At 39.4% G+C, this 15,876-nt stretch overlaps 11 non-coding genes across 11 annotated transcripts; all 11 read left to right on the forward strand.

Moving 5' to 3' along the window:
- The first annotated feature begins 3,490 nt into the window (after positions 1-3,490).
- On the forward strand, positions 3,491-3,563 carry trnar-acg. The gene has a single exon. It is a non-coding gene; the product is annotated as a tRNA-Arg (tRNA).
- Positions 3,564-4,442: 879 nt separating this feature from the next.
- Positions 4,443-4,514, forward strand: trnae-uuc. The gene has a single exon. It is a non-coding gene; the product is annotated as a tRNA-Glu (tRNA).
- Positions 4,515-4,825: 311 nt separating this feature from the next.
- On the forward strand, positions 4,826-4,898 carry trnar-acg. The gene has a single exon. It is a non-coding gene; the product is annotated as a tRNA-Arg (tRNA).
- Positions 4,899-5,486: 588 nt separating this feature from the next.
- On the forward strand, positions 5,487-5,559 carry trnar-acg. Its single transcript has one exon. It is a non-coding gene; the product is annotated as a tRNA-Arg (tRNA).
- Positions 5,560-6,438: 879 nt separating this feature from the next.
- Positions 6,439-6,510, forward strand: trnae-uuc. Its single transcript has one exon. It is a non-coding gene; the product is annotated as a tRNA-Glu (tRNA).
- Positions 6,511-6,821: 311 nt separating this feature from the next.
- On the forward strand, positions 6,822-6,894 carry trnar-acg. The gene has a single exon. It is a non-coding gene; the product is annotated as a tRNA-Arg (tRNA).
- Positions 6,895-8,425: 1,531 nt separating this feature from the next.
- Positions 8,426-8,497, forward strand: trnae-uuc. Its single transcript has one exon. It is a non-coding gene; the product is annotated as a tRNA-Glu (tRNA).
- Positions 8,498-8,808: 311 nt separating this feature from the next.
- trnar-acg lies at positions 8,809-8,881 on the forward strand. The gene has a single exon. It is a non-coding gene; the product is annotated as a tRNA-Arg (tRNA).
- A 2,874-nt stretch (positions 8,882-11,755) lies between these two features.
- On the forward strand, positions 11,756-11,827 carry trnae-uuc. The gene has a single exon. It is a non-coding gene; the product is annotated as a tRNA-Glu (tRNA).
- A 1,263-nt stretch (positions 11,828-13,090) lies between these two features.
- On the forward strand, positions 13,091-13,162 carry trnae-uuc. The gene has a single exon. It is a non-coding gene; the product is annotated as a tRNA-Glu (tRNA).
- A 588-nt stretch (positions 13,163-13,750) lies between these two features.
- Positions 13,751-13,822, forward strand: trnae-uuc. Its single transcript has one exon. It is a non-coding gene; the product is annotated as a tRNA-Glu (tRNA).
- Positions 13,823-15,876: the final 2,054 nt, after the last annotated feature.

Here is a 15,876-nt window from a genome sequence, read left to right on the forward strand (position 1 = left end):
ACATTTATAGTTTGTCTGTGATGTTTTTTTTAAGAAAACTTTTCCCATATGGTCTACGTAAGGATTCTGGTGTACACACAGGTGTCATGGTTCTACTCCCGGTATGGGAAAGAAATCTATTATTTGGCATGCATTGTGTAACAACAGATTTTAACTGGCGAGTATCACACAACACAAAAATATTCCCTCAGGAAATGTGACATGTTATGTAGATTCAAAATTGACAAGCTTAAACGTTGAATACACTTCATGTTGCATTTCGCTCTGCAGTAAAATTCATGCAACAACAGGAGGATCAAATGAAAATATGCATCTGTAACAGAAAACCAAAGAACCTTGTCGGTGACAAGCTATGACTGTGTACACTTAGGAGTGACCTGACTTCATTGTCTGTGGGCCAGTGGGCAATGGATACGTGTCTGACTACGGATCAGAAGATTCTAGGTTCGACTCCTGCTGGCTCGTCACTATATTAATTGATTGAAATCAAGCTGGGAATGATACTGTATACTTTTCAGTGTGCTGCTGTTTCTTTTCAAACACATTTAGACTGATTTTATATGGGACTTTTCCCCAACATCTCTGAGAAAAAAAATTGAGCTATTAATTACAAAAGCATCATTTCAACATTATAGATTGTCTGTGATGTTTTTTTTAGAAATATCCCATATGGTCTATCGTAAGGATTTCTGGTGTACACACAGGTGTCAGGTTCTACTCCCGGTATGGGAAAGAATCTATTATTTGGCATGCACTTGTGTAACAACAGTTTAAAGGCAGCAGTATCACACAACACAACAATATTCTCCAGCAACAGGAAATGTGAATGTTATGTAGATTCAAAATTGACAATGCTTTTTAAACGTTGAATACACTTCATGTTTGCATTTCTTGCTCTGCAGTAAAATTCATGCAACAACAGGAGGTCAAATGAAGATATGCATCTGTAACAGAAAACCAAGAACCTTGTCGGTGACAGACGCTATGACTGTGTACACAGATCAGAAGATTCAAGGTTGAAATCCTGGCTGAATCAACACTGTCTTTAGTTGACCAAATCAAGCGGGGAATACTGTATACTTTTCATTGTGTTGGCTGTTCTTCTTCAAACACATTTTAGACTGATTTATATGGGACTTTTCCCCAACATCTCTGAGAAAAAATATGGCGTTTTAATTACAACAGGCATAATTTCAACATTTATAGTTTTGACTGATGTTTTTTTAAAGAAATATCTTCCCATATGGTCTAGCGGTAAGGATTCTGGTTTTCACACAGGTGGCCGGGTTCAACTCCCGTATGGAAAGAACATCTTTCATGTGCATGCACTTGTGTAACAACAGATTTTAACTGGCTGCAGTTCACACAACACAAAAATATTCCCTCAGAGAAATGTGACATGTTATGTAGATTCAAAATTGACAAGCTTTTTAAACGTGAATACACTTCATGTTTGCAGTTCTTGCTCTGCAGTAAAATTCATGCAACAACAGGAGGATCAAATGAAGATATGCATCTGTAACAGAAAACCAAAGAACCTTGTCGTTGACAAAAGCTATGACTGTGTACACTGTTCTAGGAGTGACCTGACTTCCTTGTTGGGGCCAGTGGCAATGGATAACGTGTCTGACTACGGATCAGAAGATTCTAGGTCAATCTGGCTGGCTCGTCACTATATTTAATTGATGAAATCAAGCTGGGAATGATACTGTATACTTTTCAGTGTGTCTGGCTGTTCTCTCTTCAAAAACATTTTAGACTGATTTTATAGGGACTTTTCCCCAACATTCTGAGAAAAAATATGGCGCTTTTAATTACAACAGGCTATTTCAACATTTATAGTTTTGACTGATGTTTTTTTAAGTAAATATTTCCCATATGGTCTACGGTAAGGATTCTGGTTTTCACCCAGGTGGCCGGTTCACTCCCGGTATGGGAAGAACATTTTTCATGTGCCATGCACTTGTGTAACAACAGATTTTAACTGGCTGCAGTATCACACAACACAAAAATATTCCCTCAGCAACAGGAAATGTGAATGTTATGTAGATTCAAAATTGACAATTTTTTAAACGTTGAATACACTTCATGTTTGCATTCTGCTCTGCAGTAAAATTCATGCAACAACAGGAGGATCAAATGAAATATGCATCTGTAACAGAAAACCAAAGAACCTTGCGGTGACAAGCTATGACTGTTCACTGTCTAGAGTGACCTGACTTCATTGTCTGTGGGCAGTGGCAAGGATAACGTGTCTGACTACGATCAGAAGATTCTAGGTTCGACTCCGGCTGCTCGTCACTATATTAATTATTGAATCAAGCTGGGAATGATACTGTATACTTTCAGTGTGTTGGCTGTTCTCTTTTCAAACACATTTTAGACTGATTTATATGGGACTTTTCCCCACATCTCTGAGAAAAAAATGGAGCTATAATTACAACAGATCATTTCAACATTTATAGATTTGTTTGTGATGTTTTTTTAAGAAACTTTTCCCATATGGTCTATCGGTAAGGATTTCTGGTTACACAGGTGTCATGGGTTTACTCCCGGTATGGAAAGAAATCTATTATTTGGCATGCATTGTGTAACAACAGATTTTAACTGGCAGAGTATCACACAACACAAAAATATTCCCTCAGGAATGTGACATGTTATGTAGATTCAAAATTGACAAGGCTTTTTAAACGTTGAATACACTTCATGTTTGCATTCTGCTCTGCAGTAAAATTCATGCAACAACAGGAGGATCAAATGAAATATGCATCTGTAACAGAAAAACAAGAACCTTGTCGGTGACAAAGCTATGACTGTGTACATGTTCTAGGAAGTGTGGCGCAATGGATAACGTGTCTGACTACTGATCAGAAGATTCTAGGTTCGACTCCTGGCTGGCTCGTCACTATAGTTAATTGATTGAAATCAAGCTGGGAATGATACTGTATACTTCTCAGTGTGTCTGGCTGTTCTCTTTTCAAACACATTTTAGACTGATTTTATATGGGACTTTTCCCCAACATCTCTGAGAAAAAAAATGGAGCTATTAATTACAACAGGCATCATTTCAACATTTATAGATTTGTCTGTGATGTTTTTTTAAAGAAAGTCTTTTCCCATATGGTCTATCGGTAAGGATTTCTGGTGTACACACAGGTGTCATGGGTTCTACTCCCGGTATAGGAAAGAAATCTTATTATTTGGCATGCATTTGTGTAACAACAGATTTTAACTGGCTGTAGTATCACACAACACAAAAATATTCCCTCAGGAAATGTGACATGTTATGTAGATTCAAAATTGACAAGGCTTTTTAAACGTTGAATACACTTCATGTTTGCATTTCATGCTCTGCAGTAAAATTCATGCAACAACAGGAGGATCAAATGAACATATGCATCTGTAACAGAAAACCAAACAACCTTGTCGGTGACAGACGCTATGACTGTGTACACTGGTCTAGGAGTGACCTGACTTCAGGTTGTCTGTGGGGCCAGTGGCGCAATGGATAACGTGTCTGACTACGGATCAGAAGATTCTAGGTTCGACTCCTGGCTGGCTCGTCACTATAGTTAATTGATTGAAATCAAGCAGGGAATGATACTGTATACTTTTCAGTGTGTCTGGCTGTTCTCTTTTCAAACACATTTTAGACTGATTTTATATGGGACTTTTCCCCAACATCTCTGAGAAAAAAAAAGGAGCTATTAATTACAACAGGCATCATTTCAACATTTATAGATTTGTCTGTGATGTTTTTTTTGAGAAAGTGTGTTCCCATATGGTCTATCGGTAAGGATTTCTGGTGTACACACAGGTGTCATGGGTTCTACTCCCGGTATGGGAAAGAAATCTTATTATTTGGCATGCACTTGTGTAACAACAGATTTTAACTGGCAGCAGTATCACACAACACAACAATATTCCCTCAGCAACAGGAAATGTGACATGTTATGTAGATTTAAAATTGACAATGCTTTTTAAACGTTGAATACACTTCATGTTTGCATTTCTTGCTCTGCAGTAAAATTCATGCAACAACAGGAGGATCAAATGAAGATATGCATCTGTAACAGAAAACCAAGGAACCTTGTCGGTGACAGACGCTATGACTGTGTACACTGGTCTAGGTGTGACCTGACATCAGGTTGGATGTGGGGCGATTGGCGCAATGGATAATGTGTCAAACTACAGATCAGAAGATTCAAGGTTGAAATCCTGGCTGAATCAACACTGTCTTTAGTTGACCAAAATCAAGCTGGGAAAAATACTGTATACTTTTCATTGTGTCTGGCTGTTCTCCCTTCAAACACATTTTAGACTGATTTTATATGGGACTTTTCCCCAACATCTCTGAGAAAAAATATGGCGCTTTTAATTACAACAGGCATAATTTCAACATTTATAGTTTTGACCTTGATGTTTTTTTAAGGTAAATATCTTCCCATATGGTCTAGCGGTAAGGATTCCTGGTTTTCACCCAGGTGGCCCGGGTTCAACTCCCGGTATGGGAAAGAACATCTTGTCATGTGCCATGCACTTGTGTAACAACAGATTTTAACTGGCTGCAGTATCACACAACACAAAAATATTCCCTCAGCAACAGGAAATGTGAAATGTTATGTAGATTCAAAATTGACAAGGCTTTTTAAACGTTGAATACACTTCATGTTTGCATTTCATGCTCTGCAGTAAAATTCATGCAACAACAGGAGGATCAAATGAACATATGCATCTGTAACAGAAAACCAAAGAACCTTGTCGGTGACAGACGCTATGACTGTGTACACTGGTCTAGGAGTGACCTGACTTCAGGTTGTCTGTGGGGCCAGTGGCGCAATGGATAACGTGTCTGACTACGGATCAGAAGATTCTAGGTTCGACTCCTGGCTGGCTCGTCACTATAGTTAATTGATTGAAATCAAGCTGGGAATGATACTGTATACTTCTCAGTGTGTCTGGCTGTTCTCTTTTCAAACACATTTTAGACTGATTTTATATGGGACTTTTCCCCAACATCTCTGAGAAAAAAAATGGAGCTATTAATTACAACAGGCATCATTTCAACATTTATAGATTTGTCTGTGATGTTTTTTTTAAGAAAGTGTTTTCCCATATGGTCTATCGGTAAGGATTTCTGGTGTACACACAGGTGTCATGGGTTCTACTCCCGGTATAGGAAAGAAATCTTATTATTTGGCATGCATTTGTGTAACAACAGATTTTAACTGGCTGTAGTATCACACAACACAAAAATATTCCCTCAGGAAATGTGACATGTTATGTAGATTCAAAATTGACAAGGCTTTTTAAACGTTGAATACACTTCATGTTTGCATTTCATGCTCTGCAGTAAAATTCATGCAACAACAGGAGGATCAAATGAACATATGCATCTGTAACAGAAAACCAAAGAACCTTGTCGGTGACAGACGCTATGACTGTGTACACTGGTCTAGGAGTGACCTGACTTCAGGTTGTCTGTGGGGCCAGTGGCGCAATGGATAACGTGTCTGACTACGGATCAGAAGATTCTAGGTTCGACTCCTGGCTGGCTCGTCACTATAGTTAATTGATTGAAATCAAGCTGGGAATGATACTGTATACTTTTCAGTGTGTCTGGCTGTTCTCTTTTCAAACACATTTTAGACTGATTTTATATGGGACTTTTCCCCAACATCTCTGAGAAAAAAAATGGAGCTATTAATTACAACAGGCATCATTTCAACATTTATAGATTTGTCTGTGATGTTTTTTTTGAGAAAGTGTATTCCCATATGGTCTATCGGTAAGGATTTCTGGTGTACACACAGGTGTCATGGGTTCTACTCCCGGTATGGGAAAGAAATCTTATTATTTGGCATGCACTTGTGTAACAACAGATTTTAACTGGCAGCAGTATCACACAACACAACAATATTCCCTCAGCAACAGGAAATGTGACATGTTATGTAGATTTAAAATTGACAATGCTTTTTAAACGTTGAATACACTTCATGTTTGCATTTCTTGCTCTGCAGTAAAATTCATGCAACAACAGGAGGATCAAATGAAGATATGCATCTGTAACAGAAAACCAAGGAACCTTGTCGGTGACAGACGCTATGACTGTGTACACTGGTCTAGGTGTGACCTGACATCAGGTTGGATGTGGGGCGATTGGCGCAATGGATAATGTGTCAAACTACAGATCAGAAGATTCAAGGTTGAAATCCTGGCTGAATCAACACTGTCTTTAGTTGACCAAAATCAAGCTGGGAAAAATACTGTATACTTTTCATTGTGTCTGGCTGTTCTCCCTTCAAACACATTTTAGACTGATTTTATATGGGACTTTTCCCCAACATCTCTGAGAAAAAATATGGCGCTTTTAATTACAACAGGCATAATTTCAACATTTATAGTTTTGACCTTGATGTTTTTTTAAGGTAAATATCTTCCCATATGGTCTAGCGGTAAGGATTCCTGGTTTTCACCCAGGTGGCCCGTGTTCAACTCCCGGTATGGGAAAGAACATCTTGTCATGTGCCATGCACTTGTGTAACAACAGATTTTAACTGGCTGCAGTATCACACAACACAAAAATATTCCCTCAGCAACAGGAAATGTGAAATGTTATGTAGATTCAAAATTGACAATGCTTTTTAAACGTTGAATACACTTCATGTTTGCATTTCATGCTCTGCAGTAAAATTCATGCAACAACAGGAGGATCAAATGAACATATGCATCTGTAACAGAAAACCAAAGAACCTTGTCGGTGACAGACGCTATGACTGTGTACACTGGTCTAGGAGTGACCTGACTTCAGGTTGTCTGTGGGGCCAGTGGCGCAATGGATAACGTGTCTGACTACGGATCAGAAGATTCTAGGTTCGACTCCTGGCTGGCTCGTCACTATAGTTAATTGATTGAAATCAAGCTGGGAATGATACTGTATACTTCTCAGTGTGTCTGGCTGTTCTCTTTTCAAACACATTTTAGACTGATTTTATATGGGACTTTTCCCCAACATCTCTGAGAAAAAAAATGGAGCTATTAATTACAACAGGCATCATTTCAACATTTATAGATTTGTCTGTGATGTTTTTTTTAAGAAAGTGTTTTCCCATATGGTCTATCGGTAAGGATTTCTGGTGTACACACAGGTGTCATGGGTTCTACTCCCGGTATGGGAAAGAAATCTTATTATTTGGCATGCATTTGTGTAACAACAGATTTTAACTGGCTGTAGTATCACACAACACAAAAATATTCCCTCAGGAAATGTGACATGTTATGTAGATTCAAAATTGACAAGGCTTTTTAAACGTTGAATACACTTCATGTTTGCATTTCATGCTCTGCAGTAAAATTCATGCAACAACAGGAGGATCAAATGAACATATGCATCTGTAACAGAAAACCAAAGAACCTTGTCGGTGACAGACGCTATGACTGTGTACACTGGTCTAGGAGTGACCTGACTTCAGGTTGTCTGTGGGGCAGGTGGCGCAATGGATAACGTGTCTGACTACGGATCAGAAGATTCTAGGTTCGACTCCTGGCTGGCTCGTCACTATAGTTAATTGATTGAAATCAAGCTGCGAATGATACTGTATACTTCACAGTGTGTCTGGCTGTTCTCTTTTCAAACACATTTTAGACTGATTTTATATGGGACTTTTCCCCAACATCTCTGAGAAAAAAAATGGAGCTATTAATTACAACAGGCATCATTTCAACATTTATAGATTTGTCTGTGATTTTTTTTTAAGAAAGTGTTTTCCCATATGGTCTATCGGTAAGGATTTCTGGTGTACACACAGGTGTCATGGGTTCTACTCCCGGTATGGGAAAGAAATCTTATTATTTGGCATGCATTTGTGTAACAACAGATTTTAACTGGCTGTAGTATCACACAACACAAAAATATTCCCTCAGGAAATGTGACATGTTATGTAGATTCAAAATTGACAAGGCTTTTTAAACGTTGAATACACTTCATGTTTGCATTTCATGCTCTGCAGTAAAATTCATGCAACAACAGGAGGATCAAATGAACATATGCATCTGTAACAGAAAACCAAAGAACCTTGTCGTTGACAGACGCTATGACTGTGTACACTGGTCTAGGAGTGACCTGACTTCAGGTTGTCTGTGGGGCCAGTGGGGCAATGGATAACGTGTCTGACTACGGATCAGAAGATTCTATGTTTGTCTCCTGGCTGGCTCGTCACTATAGTTAATTGATTGAAATCAAGCTGGGAATGATACTGTATACTTTTCAGTGTGTCTGGCTGCTCTTTTCAAACACATTTTAGACTGATTTTATATGGGACTTTTCCCCAACATCTCTGAGAAAAAAAATGGAGCTATTAATTACAACAGGCATCATTTCAACATTTATAGTTTTGACCTTGATGTTTTTTTAAGGTAAATATCTTCCCATATGGTCTAGCGGTAAGGATTCCTGGTTTTCACCCAGGTGGCCCGTGTTCAACTCCCGGTATGGGAAAGAACATCTTGTCATGTGCCATGCACTTGTGTAACAACAGATTTTAACTGGCTGCAGTATCACACAACACAAAAATATTCCCTCAGCAACAGGAAATGTGACATGTTATGTAGATTCAAAATTGACAATGCTTTTTAAACGTTGAATACACTTCATGTTTGCATTTCATGCTCTGCAGTAAAATTCATGCAACAACAGGAGGATCAAATGAACATATGCATCTGTAACAGAAAACCAAAGAACCTTGTCGGTGACAGACGCTATGACTGTGTACACTGGTCTAGGAGTGACCTGACTTCAGGTTGTCTGTGGGGCCAGTGGCGCAATGGATAACGTGTCTGACTACGGATCAGAAGATTCTAGGTTCGACTCCTGGCTGGCTCGTCACTATAGTTAATTGATTGAAATCAAGCTGGGAATGATACTGTATACTTCTCAGTGTGTCTGGCTGTTCTCTTTTCAAACACATTTTAGACTGATTTTATATGGGACTTTTCCCCAACATCTCTGAGAAAAAAAATGGAGCTATTAATTACAACAGGCATCATTTCAACATTTATAGATTTGTCTGTGATTTTTTTTTAAGAAAGTGTTTTCCCATATGGTCTATCGGTAAGGATTTCTGGTGTACACACAGGTGTCATGGGTTCTACTCCCGGTATGGGAAAGAAATCTTATTATTTGGCATGCATTTGTGTAACAACAGATTTTAACTGGCTGTAGTATCACACAACACAAAAATATTCCCTCAGGAAATGTGACATATTATGTAGATTCAAAATTGACAAGGCTTTTTAAACGTTGAATACACTTCATGTTTGCATTTCATGCTCTGCAGTAAAATTCATGCAACAACAGGAGGATCAAATGAACATATGCATCTGTAACAGAAAACCAAAGAACCTTGTCGTTGACAGACGCTATGACTGTGTACACTGGTCTAGGAGTGACCTGACTTCAGGTTGTCTGTGGGGCCAGTGGGGCAATGGATAATGTGTCAAACTACAGATCAGAAGATTCAAGGTTGAAATCCTGGCTGAATCAACACTGTCTTTAGTTGACCAAAATCAAGCTGGGAAAAATACTGTATACTTTTCATTGTGTCTGGCTGTTCTCTCTTCAAACACATTTTAGACTGATTTTATATGGGACTTTTCCCCAACATCTCTGAGAAAAAATATGGCGCTTTTAATTACAACAGGCATAATTTCAACATTTATAGTTTTGACCTTGATGTTTTTTTAAGGTAAATATCTTCCCATATGGTCTAGCGGTAAGGATTCCTGGTTTTCACCCAGGTGGCCCGTGTTGAACTCCCGGTATGGGAAAGAACATCTTGTCATGTGCCATGCACTTGTGTAACAACAGATTTTAACTGACTGTAGTATCACACAACACAAAAATATTCCCTCAGCAACAGGAAATGTGACATGTTATGTAGATTCAAAATTGACAATGCTTTTTAAACGTTGAATACACTTCATGTTTGCATTTCATGCTCTGCAGTAAAATTCATGCAACAACAGGAGGATCAAATGAACATATGCATCTGTAACAGAAAACCAAAGAACCTTGTCGGTGACAGACGCTATGACTGTGTACACTGGTCTAGGAGTGACCTGACTTCAGGTTGTCTGTGGGGCCAGTGGCGCAATGGATAACGTGTCTGACTACGGATCAGAAGATTCTAGGGTCGACTCCTGGCTGGCTCGTCACTATAGTTAATTGATTGAAATCAAGCTGGGAATGATACTGTATACTTCTCAGTGTGTCTGGCTGTTCTCTTTTCAAACACATTTTAGACTGATTTTATATGGGACTTTTCCCCAACATCTCTGAGAAAAAAAATGGAGCTATTAATTACAACAGGCATCATTTCAACATTTATAGATTTGTCTGTGATGTTTTTTTTAAGAAAGTGTTTTCCCATATGGTCTATCGGTAAGGATTTCTGGTGTACACACAGGTGTCATGGGTTCTACTCCCGGTATGGGAAAGAAATCTTATTATTTGGCATGCACTTGTGTAACAACAGATTTTAACTGGCAGCAGTATCACACAACACAACAATATTCCCTCAGCAACAGGAAATGTGACATGTTATGTAGATTCAAAATTGACAATGCTTTTTAAACGTTGAATACACTTCATGTTTGCATTTCATGCTCTGCAGTAAAATTCATGCAACAACAGGAGGATCAAATGAACATATGCATCTGTAACAGAAAACCAAAGAACCTTGTCGGTGACAGACGCTATGACTGTGTACACTGGTCTAGGAGTGACCTGACTTCAGGTTGTCTGTGGGGCCAGTGGCGCAATGGATAACGTGTCTGACTACGGATCAGAAGATTCTAGGGTCGACTCCTGGCTGGCTCGTCACTATAGTTAATTGATTGAAATCAAGCTGGGAATGATACTGTATACTTCTCAGTGTGTCTGGCTGTTCTCTTTTCAAACACATTTTAGACTGATTTTATATGGGACTTTTCCCCAACATCTCTGAGAAAAAAAATGGAGCTATTAATTACAACAGGCATCATTTCAACATTTATAGATTTGTCTGTGATGTTTTTTTTAAGAAAGTGTTTTCCCATATGGTCTATCGGTAAGGATTTCTGGTGTACACACAGGTGTCATGGGTTCTACTCCCGGTATGGGAAAGAAATCTTATTATTTGGCATGCACTTGTGTAACAACAGATTTTAACTGGCAGCAGTATCACACAACACAACAATATTCCCTCAGCAACAGGAAATGTGACATGTTATGTAGATTCAAAATTGACAATGCTTTTTAAACGTTGAATACACTTCATGTTTGCATTTCTTGCTCTGCAGTAAAATTCATGCAACAACAGGAGGATCAAATGAAGATATGCATCTGTAACAGAAAACCAAGGAACCTTGTCGGTGACAGACGCTATGACTGTGTACACTGGTCTAGGTGTGACCTGACATCAGGTTGGATGTGGGGCGATTGGCGCAATGGATAATGTGTCAAACTACAGATCAGAAGATTCAAGTTTGAAATCCTGGCTGAATCAACACTGTCTTTAGTTGACCAAAATCAAGCTGGGAAAAATACTGTATACTTTTCATTGTGTCTGGCTGTTCTCTCTTCAAACACATTTTAGACTGATTTTATATGGGACTTTTCCCCAACATCTCTGAGAAAAAATATGGCGCTTTTAATTACAACAGGCATAATTTCAACATTTATAGTTTTGACCTTGATGTTTTTTTAAGGTAAATATCTTCCCATATGGTCTAGCGGTAAGGTTTCCTGGTTTTCAACCAGGTGGCCCGGGTTCAAGTCCCGGTATGGGAAAGAACATCTTGTCATGGGCCATGCACTTGTGTAACAACATATTTTAACTGGCTGCAGTATCACACAACACAAAAATATTCCCTCAGCAACAGGAAATGTGACATGTTATGTAGATTCAAAATTGACAATTCTTTTTAAACGTTGAATACACTTCATGTTTGCATTTCATGCTCTGCAGTAAAATTCATGCAACAACAGGAGGATCAAATGAACATATGCATCTGTAACAGAAAACCAAAGAACCTTGTCGGTGACAGACGCTATGACTGTGTACACTGGTCTAGGAGTGACCTGACTTCAGGTTGTCTGTGGGGCAAGTGCCGCAATGGATAACGCGTCTGACTATGGATCAGAAGATTCTAGGTTCGACTCCTGGCTGGCTCATCACTCTATTTAGTTGATTGAAATCAAGCTGGGAATGATACTGTATACTTTTCAGTGTGTCTGGCTGTTCTCTTTTCAAACACATTTTAGACTGATTTTATATGGGACTTTTCCCCAACATCTCTGAGAAAAAAAATGGAGCTATTAATTACAAAAGGCATCATTTCAACATTTATAGATTTGTCTGTGATGTTTTTTTTAAGAAAGTGTTTTCCCATATGGTCTATCGGTAAGGATTTCTGGTGTACACACAGGTGTAATGGGTTCTACTCCCGGTATGGGAAAGAAATCTTATTATTTGGCATGCACTTGTGTAACAACAGATTTTAACTGGCAGCAGTATCACACAACACAACAATATTCCCTCAGCAACAGGAAATGTGACATGTTATGTAGATTCAAAATTGACAATGCTTTTTAAACGTTGAATACACTTCATGTTTGCATTTCTTGCTCTGCAGTAAAATTCATGCAACAACAGGAGGATCAAATGAAGATATGCATCTGTAACAGAAAACCAAGGAACCTTGTCGGTGACAGACGCTATGACTGTGTACACTGGTCTAGGTGTGACCTGACATCAGGTTGGATGTGGGGCGATTGGCGCAATGGATAACGTGTCAGACTACAGATCAGAAGATTCAAGGTTGAAATCCTGGCTGAATCAACACTGTCTTTAGTTGACCAAAATCAAGCTGGGAAAAATACTGTATACTTTTCATTGTGTCTGGCTGTTCTCTCTTCAAACACATTTTAGACTGATTTTATATGGGACTTTTCCCCAACATCTCTGAGAAAAAATATGGTGCTTTTAATTACAACAGGCATAATTTCAACATTTATAGTTTTGACCTTGATGTTTTTTTAAAGAAAATATCTTCCCATATGGTCTACCGGTACGGATTCCTGGTTTTCACCCAGGTGGCCCGGGTTCAACTCCCGGTATGGGAAAGAACATCTTGTCATGTGCCATGCAATTGTGTAACAAGAGATTTTAACTGGCTGCAGTATCACACAACACAACAATATTCCCTCAGCAACAGGAAATGTGACATGTTATGTAGATTCAAAATTGACAATGCTTTTTAAACGTTGAATACACTTCATGTTTGCATATCTTGCTCTGCAGTAAAATTCATGCAACAACCGGAGGATCAAATGAAGATATGCATCTGTAACAGAAAACCAAAGAACCTTGTCGGTGACAGACGCTATGACTGTGTACACTGTTCTAGGAGTGACCTAACTTCAGCTTGTCATTGGGGCAATAGATAACGTGTCTGACTACCGATCAGAAGATTCTAGCTTTGACTCCTGGCTTGCTCTGCACTACTTTTAATTGATTGAAATCAAGCTGGGAATGATACTGTATACTTTTCAGTGTGTCTGGCTGTTCTCTCTTCAAACACATTTTAGACTGATTTTATATGGGACTTTTCCCCAACATCTCTGAGAAAAAAAGATGGAGCTTTTAATTACAAAAGGCATCATTTCAACATTTATAGATTTGTCTGTGATGATTTTTTAAAGTAAATGTCTTCCCATATGGTCTAGTGGTTAGGATTTCTGGTTTTCACCCAGGTGTCACGGGTTCAACTCCTGGTATGGGAAAGACTAACTTGTCATTTGGCATGCATTTGTGTAACAACAAATTTTAACTGGCAGCAGTATCACACAACACAACAATATTCCCTCAGCAACAGGAAATGTGACATGTTTTGTAGATTCAAAATTTAAAAAGCTTTTTAAAACAAGTCAAATTACATTTCTATTTAATCCTCAGGTACGCTAGAATGTAATTAAACTATAATATTTTATACGGAAAGAAGTATGTTCAATAGAAAAGTAAAATTATCAGGCGCACGTCCTCTTCATCTCACGCACACAGACTGATTTCCAGCTATTACTGTTGATATCTAGTGGAAGCCATTGGAATTGCAATCTGGGAGCCGGATTTAACATTGACCCTATACGTTCTAAGGGAAGAGCATGGGATCTCCAAAAATTACAGTTGTTTTTTCTTTGAATTTTCTCCTAGCATATCAGTTGTTATAGTCTCATGCATTTCTACAAACTTCATAGTGTTTTCTATCCAATGCTACCAATTATATGCATATCCTGGCTTCTGGGCCTGAGTAACAGGCAGTTTACTTTGGGCACGTCAGTCAGACAGGAAGTGGAGAAAATAGGAGCCTAGCCTGAAGAAGTGTGGGGATTCAGGTTCTCTGTAGAGAAAACTCTGAGAGTGTCCTTTCTTTACCAGGAGGAAGATGGGAGATGAGGTATGGTTGAGGTTATATGGGAGCAACTTGGAGAGGGTGGTGGGCTTCAGGTTCCTTGGGATATACTTTGACACTAAACTGACCTGGGCAGAACACATTGAGAGAGTGGTGGTAATGTGTAAGAAGGTGCTAAATGTGATGCGCTGTCTGACGGGGAAGGAGTGGGGGTGCTGGGCGTTCCTCATTGATGACCATGTATGTTGCATTGTTCTGATCTGTAATAGACTATGGCAGTATAGGGTATGGTTCAGCAGATCAGACCTCCTTAGAAAGGCTAGGATGTAATACAGGGGCAAGAACTCAGAATATGTAGTGGGGAGTTTCGGGCCTCCCCAGTGGCTGCACTACAGGTGGAGATGGTGGATATGCCATTGCAGATTAGGAGACAGCAGCTGGCAAAGAAATATTGGGTCAACCTACAGGGACATAGGGTGTCTCATCCTGCGAAAGGGATTTTACAGGCTTGCTGGGAACATGAGGAAAGACAGAATACAAGCTTTGGGTGGGTGGGTAATACCCAGGCGAAGGAGATGGCACTGTATGGAAGGAAGTTTAGTCCAATGGTAGCTATTCCTGTAAATTCACCACGGCTACTCCCGCCTCCAGTAGTTGATCTAGAAGTGTTGGAGAGACTAGCTGGTCATACTGTTGGCCTTGCAGTGGGTGGAGTAAGTCGTTAGTAGTAGCTATTTGCTCTGATTCATGTGCAGTGTTGATGAGTCTCCAGTCCTTTAGCTCACGTAGCAGACAAGACCTGCTTTATGAGGTGTTACAAACCCATGGCAGGATTAGACAGATGGGTATACAGGTAGGATTTACTTGGGTCCCAGCCGATGTGGGGGTGGAGGGGAACAAGGCAGTTGATGTACTGGCTAAACAAGCACTTAGTAGTGGGGATGTTGATGTTGTAGTTTCAATGAGCAAGGCAGAGGCAAAAAGCCTGATATGGACAGTGATGGTGCAGAGATGGCAGGAGCAGTGGAATAGAGATACTAAGGGCAGACATCTATTTCAAGTACAAAGGAAAGTCAGGGAGGGGAGGATGGCAGGACGGGACCTAAGAGAGGAGGCAATTTTTTACAAGATTAAGGGTGGGACACAGCCGGTTGAATAAGAATTTAAATGTGATTGGAACGCATCCAACAGGAAGGTGTGATTATTGCCAGGAAACAGAGACCATGGAGCATGTATTGCCACAGTGGGCAGTATCAGAGGGAAAGAGAGAGGTTGAGGTCTAGCATGAGGGAGAAGGGGATATAGGAAATTAGTTAAAAGAGTATATTGAGGAGAATGTCATTAGATATAGTCTCAAATATTTAGTTATATTTTTAAGTGCAACGGGCTGGTAGGTAAGATTTCGTTTCTCCACGTCTCTGGCCCACA

Source organism: Salvelinus namaycush, chromosome 2, assembly GCF_016432855.1.
Source record: "Salvelinus namaycush isolate Seneca chromosome 2, SaNama_1.0, whole genome shotgun sequence".
Classification (NCBI taxonomy): Eukaryota; Metazoa; Chordata; class Actinopteri; order Salmoniformes; family Salmonidae; genus Salvelinus; species Salvelinus namaycush.